This window comes from Castor canadensis, chromosome 5 (assembly GCF_047511655.1).
Source record: "Castor canadensis chromosome 5, mCasCan1.hap1v2, whole genome shotgun sequence".
Taxonomy (NCBI): domain Eukaryota; kingdom Metazoa; phylum Chordata; class Mammalia; order Rodentia; family Castoridae; genus Castor; species Castor canadensis.
Genome location: NC_133390.1, coordinates 107,722,950 through 107,738,397, shown reverse-complemented (window position 1 = coordinate 107,738,397; position 15,448 = coordinate 107,722,950). Strand labels below are relative to the sequence as shown.

The window sequence follows — 15,448 nt, the reverse complement described above, 5'->3', positions numbered from 1 at the left end:
GATTAAATAACCAAACAGGAAGACTAGAAGCTGGTACACATACATGGGGGACTAGGAGAAAGACAAAGGTGGTATCACAAACCAATCGGGAAAGAATTCAATGAATTGTGTAGTAACACGTGGGAAAAGTAAGATTATATTCATTCACATGTATTCAAAAGTATATTCACCCATATATATTTCCCATGAAATTTCAGGTACATAAAACAAAACTGAAACCACTGCAGATAACTAGGGCAGAGTATATTTGTGACCTCTGAAGGGAAAGCCTTCATGAACAAGTCAAAGGCCTATCTTACAGATCAGAAGAGAAATACATTGCATCATGTTAAAATATATAACCACCTAATAGGACAAGACACCATCAACCCAATTAAACACAGCTGTTAACTAGGGGTGATGCAAATATAGGTATTCTCTAATATTTGTAGTTTTCTTTGTATTTTAGATTTATCAAGACAAATAGGAAAAAAAGTACAAAAAAAAAATACTTTGGATCTCAGTGACATGATCTTCCATAACTCTAAGCTAAAATGCTTACTAGTTGTATGGACCTGGCAAGTTCTTGGACTTCTCAAAAGTTTCCTCATTCAGATATAAGGCAGGCATCACAAATACCAACTCAACTCCCACAAGGTTTAATGTGGACAGAACATGCCTGAGCAAGTGTGCTCAGGTATTAGGAGTTTCTGAAATTAAATGATACTCAGGTAAGAGCTTGGTTGAAGTTGTGCCTGTGTTTGTGACAGTTTGTGTGTCACAGAAGTCCAATGGCCTGAGATGAGGGTCTGGCTCATTCCCGGACAATGAGAGCCCAGGGCAGCAGGTCTGCCTCCCTTCTGGGCAGCACGGTTCTAAATCCCACGTCCTAGGGGATGGGCAGAGAGAAGAACCGGAAAAACTGATAAACATGAAGGTATAAGAGAAGGTCCAAGAGAGAAGTAAACTATGATTTTATTACTGACTTCTTAAATAATAACATATCATTGTTAAGAAAAAATAATTAAGCCAGGTATGAATGGCACAAGCTTGTAATTCCAGGACTTGGGGTGTGGAGGCAGGGTGGATTATGAGTTCAAGGCCAGCCTGTGCTATGCTATATGGTATACAGGGAGACTCTGTCTCAAAAACTCCAAATAAAGAAACAGTATCTATAATTTAAAAATAATGTTTATCTTATAAAGATAAACTGTATGACCATAGTCCCTGCACATGCAATTAAATTATAAATAATGCCTATTAAGCAAACGGTGTTTTCCTTGGCCCACAAACCGAGGCACATATCTGGTCACCAGCTGAAAAAATACCTCAGAAAACTCTGCCAGCTTCCAGGTTGTTCTGTGTGCCAATGCTCTGATCATTACATGAAGCCACTGCCTCAGAGGAGGACTTAGTCCCTTCGTTAGTTACTAAGCACTGGAGCTTTACAAAGATGCTGCCCACCTCATGCCCAACGTCTGCTCCCAGGCCTCGTCTGCGTGGTGTCTGCAGGTGGTACAGCCTACATTGTCACTATTTCTTGATGGAGTGCTACTCAGACATTTTACGGTGCCAGTGTACATTCTCTGAGGATATAATATGCAATGCTTCTCAACTTTATCTGAACAAAGAACTTATTTTAATTTTCAGAGCTTCTGGCAGGGAGGAAATTATTTTGGGAAATCTGGTCCCAGGACACCCTTGTGTTCATTCAATTGAAAGACTGGTTTCTAGCCAGGCATAGTGGCATACACCCATAATTCAACACTCAGGAAACCGAGGAAGAAGGAATGTGAGTTTCAGACCAGCCTGGCCTCCACAGGGAGGCCCTGTCTCAAAAAAGACTGGTTTCTGTGAACTATTAAACAAACAAAATTTTAAGTATCAGTTTGGAATAAATAAACATTTGTTCAATTACTTTGGTGTTATTCATTAGTCTTTTTCATCAAAGCTGAGCACATGGTACTCTGTGATATAGCAACCCCACTCTAGGCAGAACACTCAACATTAATGTATGTGTGCACGATGACATCAAAAAAATGCACAAGGAGGTCCCAGCTCACTGATCAAGGCATCCTCTCCCTCTCCCCTACCCCCACGTACAAGAAAGCTCATAACAGCACTCTATTCAGGACAGCCCCAATGATAGGAACAACCCAAATATCCACCTGCAGTAGAAGAGGTAAATGTGTCACAGAGTATGTTACACACAGCAAACAAGCTCTCACCTGATGTGATGTCATAGAAACCCTCTCAACTGTAATGTTGAGTGGAAGAAGCCAGACACGTAAGGAGCAGACACCTGATTCCATTTATACAAAGTTAGAAAGCAGGGAAGCTAATAAATAGTGTAGAAATTCAGGCCACTGGTACCCTGCAGAGAGCAAGGAAATATAACTGGGAGGTACTAAGGGACTTTCTGGGGTCCTGGCCACACTCCATTTCTGGATCTAGATGGGGCTACTGGTATGTTCACTCTAATTCATCTTAAAACTTGTGCACTTTTCTCTTTGGAAGTCATACCTTGTTGAAAGCATAAAACAAGCTCAACCGGAAGTGAAGGGGCATACCCGTAATCCCAGCATTCAGGAGTTTCAAGCAGGAGATCCAACCATGCTATTCTGTCTGGTCTTCCTGTCCACTCGTAACTGCTGCAAGTTAGAGTGGGCAGGTGTCCACTCACCACACTGGCCTTGGGGCCTGGCTGTGATAAGAGCAACAATAACTGCTCTCAGGCACCAGTTCATGCACTCTTCATGAACCCGTGAACCAAGGTGCTTTTAAAATCTTTACTATCCCCATTTACTGAGTGAGGAAATGAAGGCTTAAGGAGACTCAATAACTTGCTCAAAGCCATAGGCTCATATGTGGTGGAGAAACTCAAACAGAACTGCAAATCTCATGTTCTTGGCACTAGATTCTAGGGGGCCCTTTCAATTACAGCTGCTTTGAGATATGAATTTCAATTTCTTGTGACAAGTGAACATTGGTACAAACAGTAACGCAGTAATATAGCCTTACTGTGTTACACAAAGTTCAAAGAAACCCACTCTCAAAACCTGAAGCATGTTATTAACAAAAACAATTAACAATCATTCATGCAGATATAAACCTTTTATTTTACATCAAAAACATGCTGAGCACTAGAAAATAACCAAAACAGGGAATCTGCAATGGTACAATCATTTAAGCCAAAATAATTCTTTCCTGGGCTATAAAAGTTGGCTACTTTTTGCAAGAGGAAATCTAATTTTAAAATATATATATATGTTTTCTAATTGCAAATGTAATATATATTCAATAGACAAAATTTAGTGAGTGCAAAAAAAAAGCACAAAGACAATGAAAGCTAAAAGATGTCAATGCTAACATTTTTTATGAAGATTAAGTCTTGCTCACAGGTGTACACAAGCCCCCATCTCACCTGCTACCACTACCCCTTCACAAACTTATTTCAACCACAAAGGTTCCCTTTCTGATCTCTGTATCTATCAAATTCTTTCCCTCCCTTGAGGAGTCTGCACTTGCTCTCCCTCTAAACAGGTTTTAAGAAAAGCTGACTCTTCCTCATGCTTCAGGTCTCAGCAAAGTGTCACTTATGAGAGCCCCTCCCTGACCACTATCTCAGGAAGTCCCCCAGCCCTCATTTGCTATCATTTCCCTTGTTATTTCCTTCTCAGCATGTGGTAGCTCACACCTGTACTCCTAACTACAAAGGAGGCAGAGACCAGAAGAACTGTGGTTCAAGAACAGCCCAGGCAGGGAGTTTTCAAGATCCCATCTCAACCAATAGCTGGGCACAATGGTATATGCCTGTCATCCCAAGCTACTCAGGAGGCTGAGATCAGGAGGATCAAGGTTCCAGCCCATCCTGGGCAAAGTTTGGAAGACCTCATCTCATCAGAAATAAGTTGGGTGTGGTGGTGTGCACCTATCATCCCAGCTATGGTGGAAAGCATAAACTAAGAGGATCATGGTCTGCTGGTGTGGGCAAAAGTGAGATCCTATCTCCAAAATAACCAGAGCAAAAATGGGCTGGCAGTGTGGCTCAAGCAGTAGAACGCCTGCCTCGCAAGCTTGAAGCCCTGGGTTCAAACCCCAATACTGCAAAAGAGACAGCAAGAATGAAAGAATGAGAGGGAAAGAGAGAGAGAGAGAGACGGTGAGGTTAGGCAGGGCTTGTTCACTGCCATGACCCCAATGTCTGGCACACAGCAGGTGCATCCTGTGCAACTGGTTACTACATAGTAACCAAATGGTTTGGTTTGATCCGCTTAATAAATATTCCCAAGAATAAATTGAATCCAAATATAAACTCTTGAATTTGTTAGATTTGCTCACATTTCTCCAGCTATCTTCTAATAACAAAGCCTTATTCTAACAGGCTTCCCTGATGCCAATCATGTACATTTTAAAAGGGCCAGAGAGGGGAAAGAAAAAAAAAAAACTTTCATTAAATTTTAAATCCAAGCATGCCAGACGTGGGGTCATCCAAAGAAATACCATGCAGACTAAGATAATTACTAAAGCCACTCTAGAAGAGTAACATTCCAACTTTTCTTACACACACACACACACACACACACACACACAAAGACACTACAATGGAGTGGAAATACTAATTGCCTAAAAAAGATCCTGTGCATATTAGGTTTAACACAAATCACAATTACACACATCAATCACGTCCTACTTCTTACAAAGTGGGGGAGGGAATCTTTCATATCAATATTATACATCCTAGTACCTTGTCAATCTACACACATTAGTTCAAAAACAAAGCAGTATAAAACTCTTCTGAGGCTCCTCAGTTAAACCTGCCATTATCTTCACAGCCTGCTACTGATTTGCATTGGCAACTGCCTCTCGATACATCAGAGATGAGCACAACCTGTGACATCTAAACACTGCTTTTCTTTTCCCTCTTCTTGAATCCAGTGGCTCTCAGTTTGCTGTACATTATAATCTCCTGGAGAACCTGAAAAACACTGGATGCCAGGCTGTGCCCCAAACCAATTAAATAAGAGGTGGTAGTGTGATTTTTGAAGCTCCCCAGGTGACTCCCATGTGCCACGCTAGACCCTCAGTACCCAAAGTGCAGTGTGTGGGCAATGCCTGGGACACATGAGGAAGGCAGGGGCCCCACACCAACCAGATCCCCCGAATCATGGTCTTTTAGGAGATCCAGCAGTGATTCGTGGACATACTGAAGCTTGAGAAGCATCATCCACCACTTATGCAAAACACTGGATCTTTTTAACCTTCAGTTGCTTCATCTGTAGGATGGAGGCCCTTACAGCTCACTGTGACAATCCCGTCAAGAGGTGTGTGCTTCACATTTAGGGTGGAGCTGTCATGCAAGAGCTAAGTAGGTGGTGCTCGTTTGAGTAAAGTCCACCCTACATTTCCTCTTACTTGCCTGTTTGTTTCAGTGTAAACTCTGCTGCAGCTCCCAAATGTGTCCTATATGATACCATATGCTGTGTAATAAAATTAAATGTGCAAATAAACCCCAGTGGATTTACCTTCCCCCGCCAATTAGTAAGCCTTCTCTAGAGTTCAAGGATTCAGGCCCATCTAGATGTCAAGTGCCTGCTGTCCTGCTCCTCTACAGACATAGGCCCCCAGGCCCTCCTGACAGAGGTTCACACTGCCAAAGGTACACTTTCTGCTTTCTCCTCCCAAATGCTCCTTTCTCCCATGACTCTTCTTGCTGCCCCATAGTCTTCTTGCAACTGAACTCTTTTTTTCTGGGCATGAATTAACCTGTCAAAAGTCCTATATTAGTCACTTCGAGCAACTACAGAAAGGTACAAAATACACAAACCTTTCTAACTGAAGCTTCAAATAATAGCATGGCCTCAGGCTACTTTATTTGAGAACTGTGCCTATTTGATAAGGTTTATATTTTTTTCTTATATTGGAGCAGGACATACATAAGGAATCAAATTGTATTTACTAATGAACACCTGATTTATTTGCTTAAGCAATAATGCTTAAAAATGAAATATGCTTTACTTTTTTAGTGCCAAAAAAAGGCTAACTTAAAAAGAACTTGCTTTCTACTTTACCCAACTTCTTCACACTCCCCTCATGCCATCATTTCAGCAACAGCCCTTGCTCGGCCCTGGCTTCGTAGTATGTTTTTTTCATATTTCTATTTGTGTGATGATTAACACAACCTTTCAAAGTAGTCACTAGTATTATAACATTTCACTTCCAGCAAAAGAACCCAGGATTTGTTCCTCTGCTCCTTAGGGTCTCGGAGCCAGCACAGCAGCCTGGGGCCCCCAGCAGTACTCACCCTGAGTAGAGTCTGTAACTTCCCTCCTAACTTGTTTTATCCCACTGACCTGGCATCTTCATACTTTCCTCCAGGTAGGGCAGCACCTCCACTCTTCCTCAGCGGTGAAGAGAGGTCAAAGCTGAACCAGAAACTTTAAACAAAGGGAAATCCTAAACACAGATACCACTCAATCTCCAAGCAAGTCATGCTTGGCTCTTCCAAATCCTCACCCAGATATTTTCTAACAATATCCATCCAAGGCCACTTTTCAGCAATTTCTGGAGGGAACAAATAACCCTGAATGAGTTGCTGAGCATCTGTGAACATTAGTGAATACTCAGATGCAACAAGCAGCAACCCTCAGAAGCTAGCAGATACTAAAAGGCCCTGCTTGACTAATCTCACCCTCATCTTCAGTAGGGCTCCTCCACCAGAAGGTCAAGGGAAGCCTTAGACAACAGGAGAGTTAGCTTTTGAGAAGAGATCTGGGCACTTCTGAACAAAAGGAGTAATCTGTGTTCAGTGATAGTGGTGAGATGGTTTCAAAATTGGCTGATCCATTAAAGCCAGATTTCATTTCTGCATAAGTTTTAAAAATTGTTCACTTTTAAAGAATGAATCGGAAGTGTTTGTTGAGTTTAAGAAAAAACTGAGCACCACTGTCTGAGTTGTTACACATTTTCAGTTGACAATGAGTATAATACCTTCACTCCACTGCTATTCCCAAATTCTGCCCTTAAAATCCCCACTGGCCCTAGCAATACCACTCTCAGGTATATTCTGAGCAATGTGGGAGAATGTCTTTCATTCAAGCCTCTAGGAAATGAAAGCCTGCTACCTCGGTGTGCTGAGGTCAAACACATTGGTGCTCTTACAGAAAATTTTAAAGTCTTAACATATATTGTTTGCAAAACAAAAAAATTCTTCCTTGTTGGTAAGCAATCCCTATAGATGAAACTCTCTCAGATTCTGGGGTTGTGGTATGCTGGGTCTTTGAGCTGAAAAAAAATGAATAACTAAAAGCAGCAGGACATGAGAAGGAAAATTTGGGTGCAATTTTCTTTATGGTTTCTACCCTGTCCTCACACTTGTTTCCAACAACAACAACAACCAAAAAACCTACTCTAAATAATCTGCAATACAGGTTAAGATTTCATGCAGGTGTTGTTTTCTTTTAAGGCAAAGTGGGCTTTGGGACACAACAGCAGTCTGAAGCACTTCCATGGCAGTTTATGACACCATAAAATGAATGTTACCATTAATCACATTTTTCAGAGATCCATGCAATTCACAGAATAGGTGGTCCCAGAACCAAAACTCAAGCCCTTCAACTCCAAATGCTGTGTGCCTTCTACCAGAGCAGAGTGTCTGCATGAGAACTGGAACTCACACCAGATCCAGAGCCTCTTAAAATTCCTGGGCAGGAAGAAAGGAGCAAAAACAGGTGCTCAGCAGACATCCTGAGAGCACCACATGACAGAGCAGCCAGTGGAAAAGGCAACAGGATGAGCAGGTAGGGAAAGCTAGGAAAGCTGGAGCAAAAAAAAGCAAGACCAACCTGAAAGCTGGGCTGTTTATACCCATTTTGTTACAAACAGCTCTACCTACTGGGAGGAGGCAGAGGAAGATGTTTTAGCTAACATTTCATTCTATCATTGTCCTAAATTAGGAATATTATAGATCTTTGTCATCCTTGTCTGTCAGGCTAAGTCATCAATTACCTTCCCCTTAGTTATTTGAGAGTAGTTTTCACTCATTCATTCATTTGCTTGATATGCTGGACCTGTGTTAGAGGCAGAAGGAAAGACAAGCCCTCAATGTATGGTGGAAGGTTCCCAAATCCATGTTTAAATTGAACCTTATGAGTGAAGCTCACATGGAGAAGAAGGGGAGACAATCCCAGTTCAAATGTGTCCAAATTAGATATTAGGGTCCAGAGTAGGGAGCTGAGTTTGCACTCTCAGAATGTGTTATACCCAATAAAGGTACAAACTATAGAGCTTGTACCAGTGGAAAGGAACTATCTAATACTATGAGTTGATATAATTTTTCTTCTCTTAGTAGGTAACTCCATCTTCAAAACCAAAGTCTACCCAAAACAGTAGTTAAATATAGTTCCAGATAAGAAACATAGTTTGAGTTCTTGCCATCATGCTGGGGGAAGTGGCTGTAGACTTGTGAAATGTTTTACAGGAACTTGCTCTTATAAGAAGTTGTTCAAAATGCATAGCTTGGGAACTATGCAGAAATCTATGCTCTAGCCCAAAGGAGGGCAAGAGTTTTGTTTTCCATAAAAGGTCAGACAACAAATACTTTCTTTACAGGCCTTACAATCTCTATACTAGTTACTCATTTCTGCCTTTTATAGACAATAGAGCCATAAACAATATTAAATGAATAGGTGTAGTTGTGTTCCTCAGGGGTACCAAAATCCATGGATGCCCATGGATTTACAACCTGCAAATATCCTCCCCTACCCTTTAAATCATCTATGGATTACTTGTAATGCCCAATACAAGGTAAATGCTATGTAAATTGTTGTACTATCTTGTTTAGGGAATGGTGACGAGGAAAACAAAGTCTGTTTTTAGTACAGACACAATTTTTTTTCCAAATGTTTTTGGTCCGTGGTTGATTTAATCTGTGGATATGGAACCTTCAGATCCCAAAGGTTGACTACATGTTTGTTCAAGTCCCATAAAATGGCATACCTTGGGACATCAATGAAGTCTCCAAAGATCTCTTTTGTTCCCTCATGACTTCAAAGAAGAACAAAGTCCTTGGCTTCCTAGTTAACTACCTCCGTTCAGGGTCAGAGACACAAGGGATGGGAAACTATTAAAAATCTGCTCCAGCTCTCTGGTTTTTATGTCTTCATGTCTCAGAGGCTTGAGGAGCACAAATCTTCCATGCTGCAGCAACTGCAGTCTTGTCCTAGACATATTCTGTGGCTTCACCTTCCTCTCACCTTCTAGTTCACACCCTCATCTTCCCCTCTCCTCTAATTCACAAGGATTCAGAAGTCCTGCTACCAAAAGCAAATCTATACTTACAATGTGCAACTTTTATTAAAATAAAATCATTGTTCATAATCTCCAAAGGAATTGTAGCCCTGCAGACCTGCAGCTTTTGAATGCATGTTGTGCAAGGTATCCTGTTTGATCTTACATGTCGATCTCATCCATAGGGCTATACCGTGTGACTACTGACTATACAGTGGAGATCTACCTCACAGCAAGCAGCGATATTCAGCTGCAAAAGCTGCAACAAGAAAGTGCATTTGGCTTGGACATTCTACAGTTCTGAAAAGAATAAGGGCATTTCCTAAAATGACATTCTAATCATGTTATCCAGTGGTGGACAGAAGGAGGAAACACATCATCCACCTGAAGCAGGAAATGAGAGTACTCAACAACGCATTTTCATAGAGAGAGAGTTGACTCTGAACTTTAAGTTGGATATGACCCACCAAATTAAGTTTGTGTAGTGACTTTTTGAAGAAGAATGTAACCCAAATGGTTTACCAGAGCTTAAATCTTGCACCTCCAACCTCCAAACCCTCTAAGGATACATACCAGAAAATACAGCTATGTAAATGATACTTTAAAACTCAATAAATTGCTCTAATGGGCATTTTTAACCAAGTTGGATAATTTTAAATTAAAAATAAGATAAACTTACCTGTAGAATTTCAGATGAGATTAAATCACTAGCTGGAGTTTGGGGTGGTTTTCTGCATTCCATGCTTTAATTAGAACACTCAGATGTGCTGTGAAGTACTGGACAAAAGAATAGAAAGATTATATACAGCACTGACACTATGAAATCTAAAATCAATGTTCTACACCTGTCAAATTGCTATAATGAGGAAGTTATGTATCAATACTTTTTTTTTCATTTTTAGAAACCTTCTGCTTCCCTGTTCTCAAATCACTTCAAGCACTAATCTGGAATTGTATTTGGGTACTGCTTTGATAATGGACTATTTTTAGGGCTGGAGTTACCCAGTGGCCACTCAAAAAACGTCATGGACTCTTCTTTCCCTTAGGATTTAACAGTTGCCTAGTCTAGAATGATACAAGTCAGTAAAGTGCGCTTTTATCGGGCAACACTTTTGAGAGCACAAACCTCTGTCTCAGACTCCTGGGGAGAGCAAAAACTCAAACTTGTTTCTGGTTAAATACTGCAAACTCAAATCTTCCTTACCTCTGAAAACAGAAAAAATATTTTTTTTTCTTCCTTTGTAGTTGCTTTTCCTAACAAAGCAGCCACCCACTAAAGGCTAGCACTGTACAAAATACAGAGGAATGAAACCCTGCAAAAGGTGAAAAGACTGAATACTGAATACAAAGGTGCTCCCGCTGGCATCATTCTTCCCTGCTTGGAAAGTGACAGTCCCTGGCACCTCTCAAGACTTCTTAAATGCCTTGCGTGTTCCATCAGAATGTCTGTTGCTCACGTAGCCCTCACCCCCAGGAGTTTCCTCCTCCTCTCTTTCTCTCGGCCTCATTCCCCCATCCCCTCCCTAAGGTCCACCTCCCTCCCTGGGCTCCCCATGAAGCACTCTCCTACTTTAGGCCCACGGGCCGTCCCACCGCCTCCGGAATGAGCTCACCCCAGACCTGTTGGGGGTCCACCAACACCACAATACCGCAACACTGTCCCGGTCTTTCCCCCCTGGTGACAGCGACAAACGCACCCCGGGAGGTCCCCAGGGTTTGACGGTGGCTGAAGCGGCTCGGGGTGACGGGAGGCCAGGGGCTGCGCCGGGAGGCAGCGCAGGGTGGACGAAATGGGCTGCGGCCTGGGCCCGCCACGCGCCCGGGCACCCGCCGAGTCGCCCACGGCCCCGCCAGTGCCCTTCTCCCGCGCACCCCGGAGCTGGGCAGCTGTCAGCCACCAAGGCCCAAACCCCAGGGCGTGGCGGCTCGCGGCGCAGCTCGGCCGCGCTTCGCAGAGGCCGGAGGAGTGGGCGGCGCCTGCGGGCCTCGCCGCCGGGACCTCGGCGTTCCCTGGAAGCCTTCGTCCCGGGAAAGGCCAGTCCCGCGGCCACGCCTGACCCGCTCGCGACTCAACCGCCTCGGAGCCGCCGCAGGGCCCCGGCCTCCCACTCACCTCCCGCGCGCCGCGCACCAGCTCCGACGCGGCGGGCGCCGCTCCCGCCCTGCGCGCACACGGCCTCCCCGCAGCCGCACGCACGCTCGGGCGCGCGCAGAGCACGCGTGGAGGCCGCGGCCCCGCGCCCCCCGCTCGCTCGCTGGGGCCCAGGCAGCGACAGCCCTGCGCGCTCGCCGTGGCGCTCTCTCTCGCTAGCTCTCTTGCTCGCTCTCTCGTTCCTCGCCATCGCCCCGCGTTCCAAGCCCCGCGTTCCAAACCCCGCGGCGTACCGTGATTGCGGCTGGCAGAGGCAAAGCGCCTTAGGCACGGGCTTCAGGCTAGGATTTCTGTGGAAGCCCTGCTTCTCTTTGTCCCTTGCCATTTTTCCAAGCTCGAGGCGGTCCCGGAGGGATTTTCTTGTTGAACTTTACACATTGCTAATTAGGAAAGAAGAAATCTGGGGAGGAATCCTTTGTTCTCTTAGAAGAAATGCGCGTTCTCCTTCCAGGATTGATGGGGAATGAAAGGTGGGGACAGGTCAGCCAATGGCCAAGTGGACAGGAGTCCCCGGGACTTGTGTGATCTCAGGAAACGTCTCTAGAAACCGTCCTTTGATCTGGACATTTCAAGGAAGATCTGCTCCATCCTGAGCCGTCACTACCCAAGGCTCCCTGGGAGGAGAGAAGGGACTTTTAGGCACCAGAGCTGCGGGTTGCTTATATGGGTTGTGGTTGCACCAGAGTTTGGGTGGAGGTGGTTGAATGAATAAAAATACAAAACTACCTCATTTCCGCAGAACGGCCCTTGGAATACTGCCATCAGAAAACAATGTCCAATTCTGGTCTTAGGGACTGTACACAGCTTGGTCTCAACATCGCTGCAAGAAAAGATAAAATAGTTCCGTGAACATATACACGTGTCCAAGATTCAACAACTGTTAACAATTTATCATGACTGCTTTCTCTCTCTTCTAGATACTTCAGCCGGCATTTCCCAAGACCAAGGACTTCCACACAACCACGATAGCATTATCACGTCTAAGAAACAATAATTTGATAATAGCACCTAATATCTACACCATATGAAAATTCCCCATATTAGCTAGGAAGTCTAGAATATTGGTTTTGTAGAAAGGATGTACTGTATTTGTTATTTTTGCCTCTTTTAATGTAGAACAATACTCAACTTTTTTTGCTTGCATGGTATTTTTTTTTTTAAATCAATTGTCTGACTTTTCTGTCCTCCTGGTGTTATAACTTTCCTTTAGTTCTAGAATTTCTTGTAACTGAAGGAAGGTACAACAGAGACTTGATTATGATGGCAGGAATCTTTCATAAATCACACAGTGATCTTCATATTGCTTTCCACCGGGGAGAACATAATATTAAAATATTGAGCACATAGTATTAGCTGTCCTAAAACCACCAATCACTACAGTAAGGAGGTGTTCCCTAGATTTCTCCATTATAAAGAAATGTGAAGAATGCTTCTCTTTTGTGATTACCAGGTACCATGTTGGATGGAGACTTTGAAAACTCTGGAGAAAGTTTTAAATTCCTGTTAACAGAGGTTACTCAAGACTAAAATGCAAACAAGAAAAACAACTTTCCCAAAAATGTCTCAGGAAGTCTCTTGTGGTGAAATGTCCTGTAGATGGGCTAATGTGACCAGCCTTGGGCATGAAAAACAATCTGTGAGAGCATGTCTTTGATACCATGCAACTGTACAAGGCACTGTTGAGAGCTACCAGGGACAGAACAGTGAACAAAACAAAGACCCTTTAAAATTCATATTCTTGCTCAGTATTGTGGTGCATGTCTATAATTCCAGCTACTCAGGAGGTATAGGTAGGAGGATGATTGGGGTCTGAGGGTGCCAAGGGGAAAAGCAGAGATCCTATTGGAAAAATAACTAAAGCAAAAAAGGTCTGGGGCATGGCTCAAGGGATAGAGCACTTGCCTAGCGAGTGTGAAGCCCTGAGTTCAAACCCCAGCACCACCACCAAAAAACAAAACAAACATGGGGAAGGTCATTTCTGAGGATCACACATGCTGTGAAGGTGACAGGGTGGTGGGATGATGTGATGAGGAGGGGCTCTCCACCCAGAACACAGCGTGGATATCAATGATGAACCACTGTCATTATTAGAAAAAAAAATACACCTTTATCTGTTTACTACTCTGAGGGTGGCTATGAGCTTTCAGTGCAAGGTATTGCAACATCAGTTGCAAGCCTTTGAAGACAAACCCATTCATCTAGATGGGTAGAGTAATAGTCACTTGGATCATTCTGGCACCTGTGACTTCAGATTTAGTAGTAGTAGATAGATCATAATTATGTTGAATACTAGCTTCACTCAAATGCATGAAGGATCTGCTCTCTGTGCAGTTTGGGTCACTTTAGTGTTTCTTTCATAGTTCTACTAAAAGCAGTGATGTCTTCTACAGGGTCTTGTGATGTATGTTTTAAGAAGATTTGACAAAATCCAGGAGTTTTGTATATTAGACCAGGGCATACCTGGTCTAATCTCTCACATGCGCTTTGATAACAGAGATAAATCCAGAATATGTAATTCATTGTGTAATCTTTGCCTTGGAGCATCTGGTATCTGGCTTAAGTCATAAATATCTATGCGTATGAACTAAACCACGGATGTCTGCAGGTGTAAGTTTCTCCACTTAAGCTTATGATGCTGGGCAAGAGCTCTGTCAAGTTTGCTCTCCACATAACAGTGACCATTCCACTTCCCACAAGAGAGCCCTCAAAGTGTTTTTTGTGTTTTGTTTTTAATTTTAGTCATACTGGAGTTTGAACTCAGGGCTTGGTCCAAGGGAAGGGAATTAGGCAAAGGGTGTGATCACCAGGAGGTGAGGCTACAGAGTTGGGACAGTATTTGGGAAGCAGGTATCACACTGTTATTGGCCAAATGCAAATTCAGATTTATAGAACTGATTATACAGGTCCTTTGCTCAAAATCACTTAGTTCCGACTCACCTATCTAACCACTACAAAGCCTAGCCATGACAACCATCACCAATTGTGACCCATACATTTGCATTGAGACTTATAAACATGATGCATTTCTTTTTGCTTACAGATCACTTGGTTCAACTCTTTCTTCCTTATCAAAGCTTCTTTGCTGTAAAAGTAAAAGAATAGGGGAGTAAAACATGCATTTACAAATCAGTTATGTTAATTTGAGAGTTCTCTGAAAATAACAGGGGTAAATATAGGCGCCAAATGGGTGTACAGCAAAACTAAGTTTAGCTATTAGCAAGGTAGGTCCAGGACTCAGTTGGCACTGTGAGAATATTCTGTCCCTGGTTCCAGCCCTAGCAGGAAGCAGTGCCCTTTGCAGACAGTAAAGTGATTGCTGTCCTGCTGGATGCCTTTATCACAGTCATCCTTCACTCTACCTAGGCTGACAGCAGGCCTCACTAAGAAAAGGAGGTCCATTAATAACAAAACTAGGTAGGTTCTACTGCAAATAGATTAATGTACTGAAGGAGAGGGAGAGAGAGAGAGAATGCTCTGTATTTGGAAGAATGCTTCAGGACATGAATGCTACATTTTACAAATTCTGTTTTTTTTATTTTACAAAAATTACATTCTAATACCTGTTTCTACATTTTTTCTGCTTGTTAGTGGAGATTGAACTTAGGATCTCGTGCTTGTTAGCTAGTGCTCTACCACTTGATCTATGCTCCCAACCTTTTGTTGTTGTTATTGTTGTATGTTTTCTTTTTCTTTCCTTTTTTATATCTTACAACTATAATAGTTGTACAGGGGGACACACTGTGATATTTGTATATGTGATTACAATATATCTAAGTTAGATTCACCCCTTTATCATTCTTCAATATCCTTCCCCCTTCTTAGAACAATTTCAAAAGGTTTCATAGTTCTATTTTCACATACATATACAAAGTACATCCACCATATTCTCCCTCCTTCACCCTCTCCATTTACCCTCCTCCCTCCCACTAGTACCCAACCCTGGACGGAATCTGTTTTACCTTCCTGTCCTTCATTTTTTTAAATGATTGATTGTTAAGGGAGTTTTGCCTTGGTGTTTCTCACATGTAT

General features: G+C 42.9%; 1 protein-coding gene across 15 annotated transcripts in view; it reads right to left on the bottom strand.

The window, feature by feature from the left end:
• Window positions 1-12,079, bottom strand: part of B3galnt1 (beta-1,3-N-acetylgalactosaminyltransferase 1 (Globoside blood group)) — a 34,611-nt gene extending 22,532 nt beyond the window's left edge. For 2 of the 15 annotated variants that reach the window (XM_074073870.1, XM_020165502.2), the window contains exons 1-2: window positions 11,653-12,079; window positions 9,947-10,044 (exon numbers count right to left, since the gene is read on the bottom strand). The gene's annotated coding sequence lies outside the window, so the exon portion shown is untranslated. Of the gene's footprint in view, window positions 1-2,549; window positions 2,684-6,332; window positions 6,417-9,946; window positions 10,045-10,880; window positions 11,285-11,380; window positions 11,494-11,652 lie in introns of those variants that run through there. The other 13 variants (XM_074073869.1, XM_020165504.2, XM_074073875.1 and 10 more) reach the window with 12 other exon arrangements.
• Between the last annotated feature and the right edge of the window lie 3,369 nt (window positions 12,080-15,448).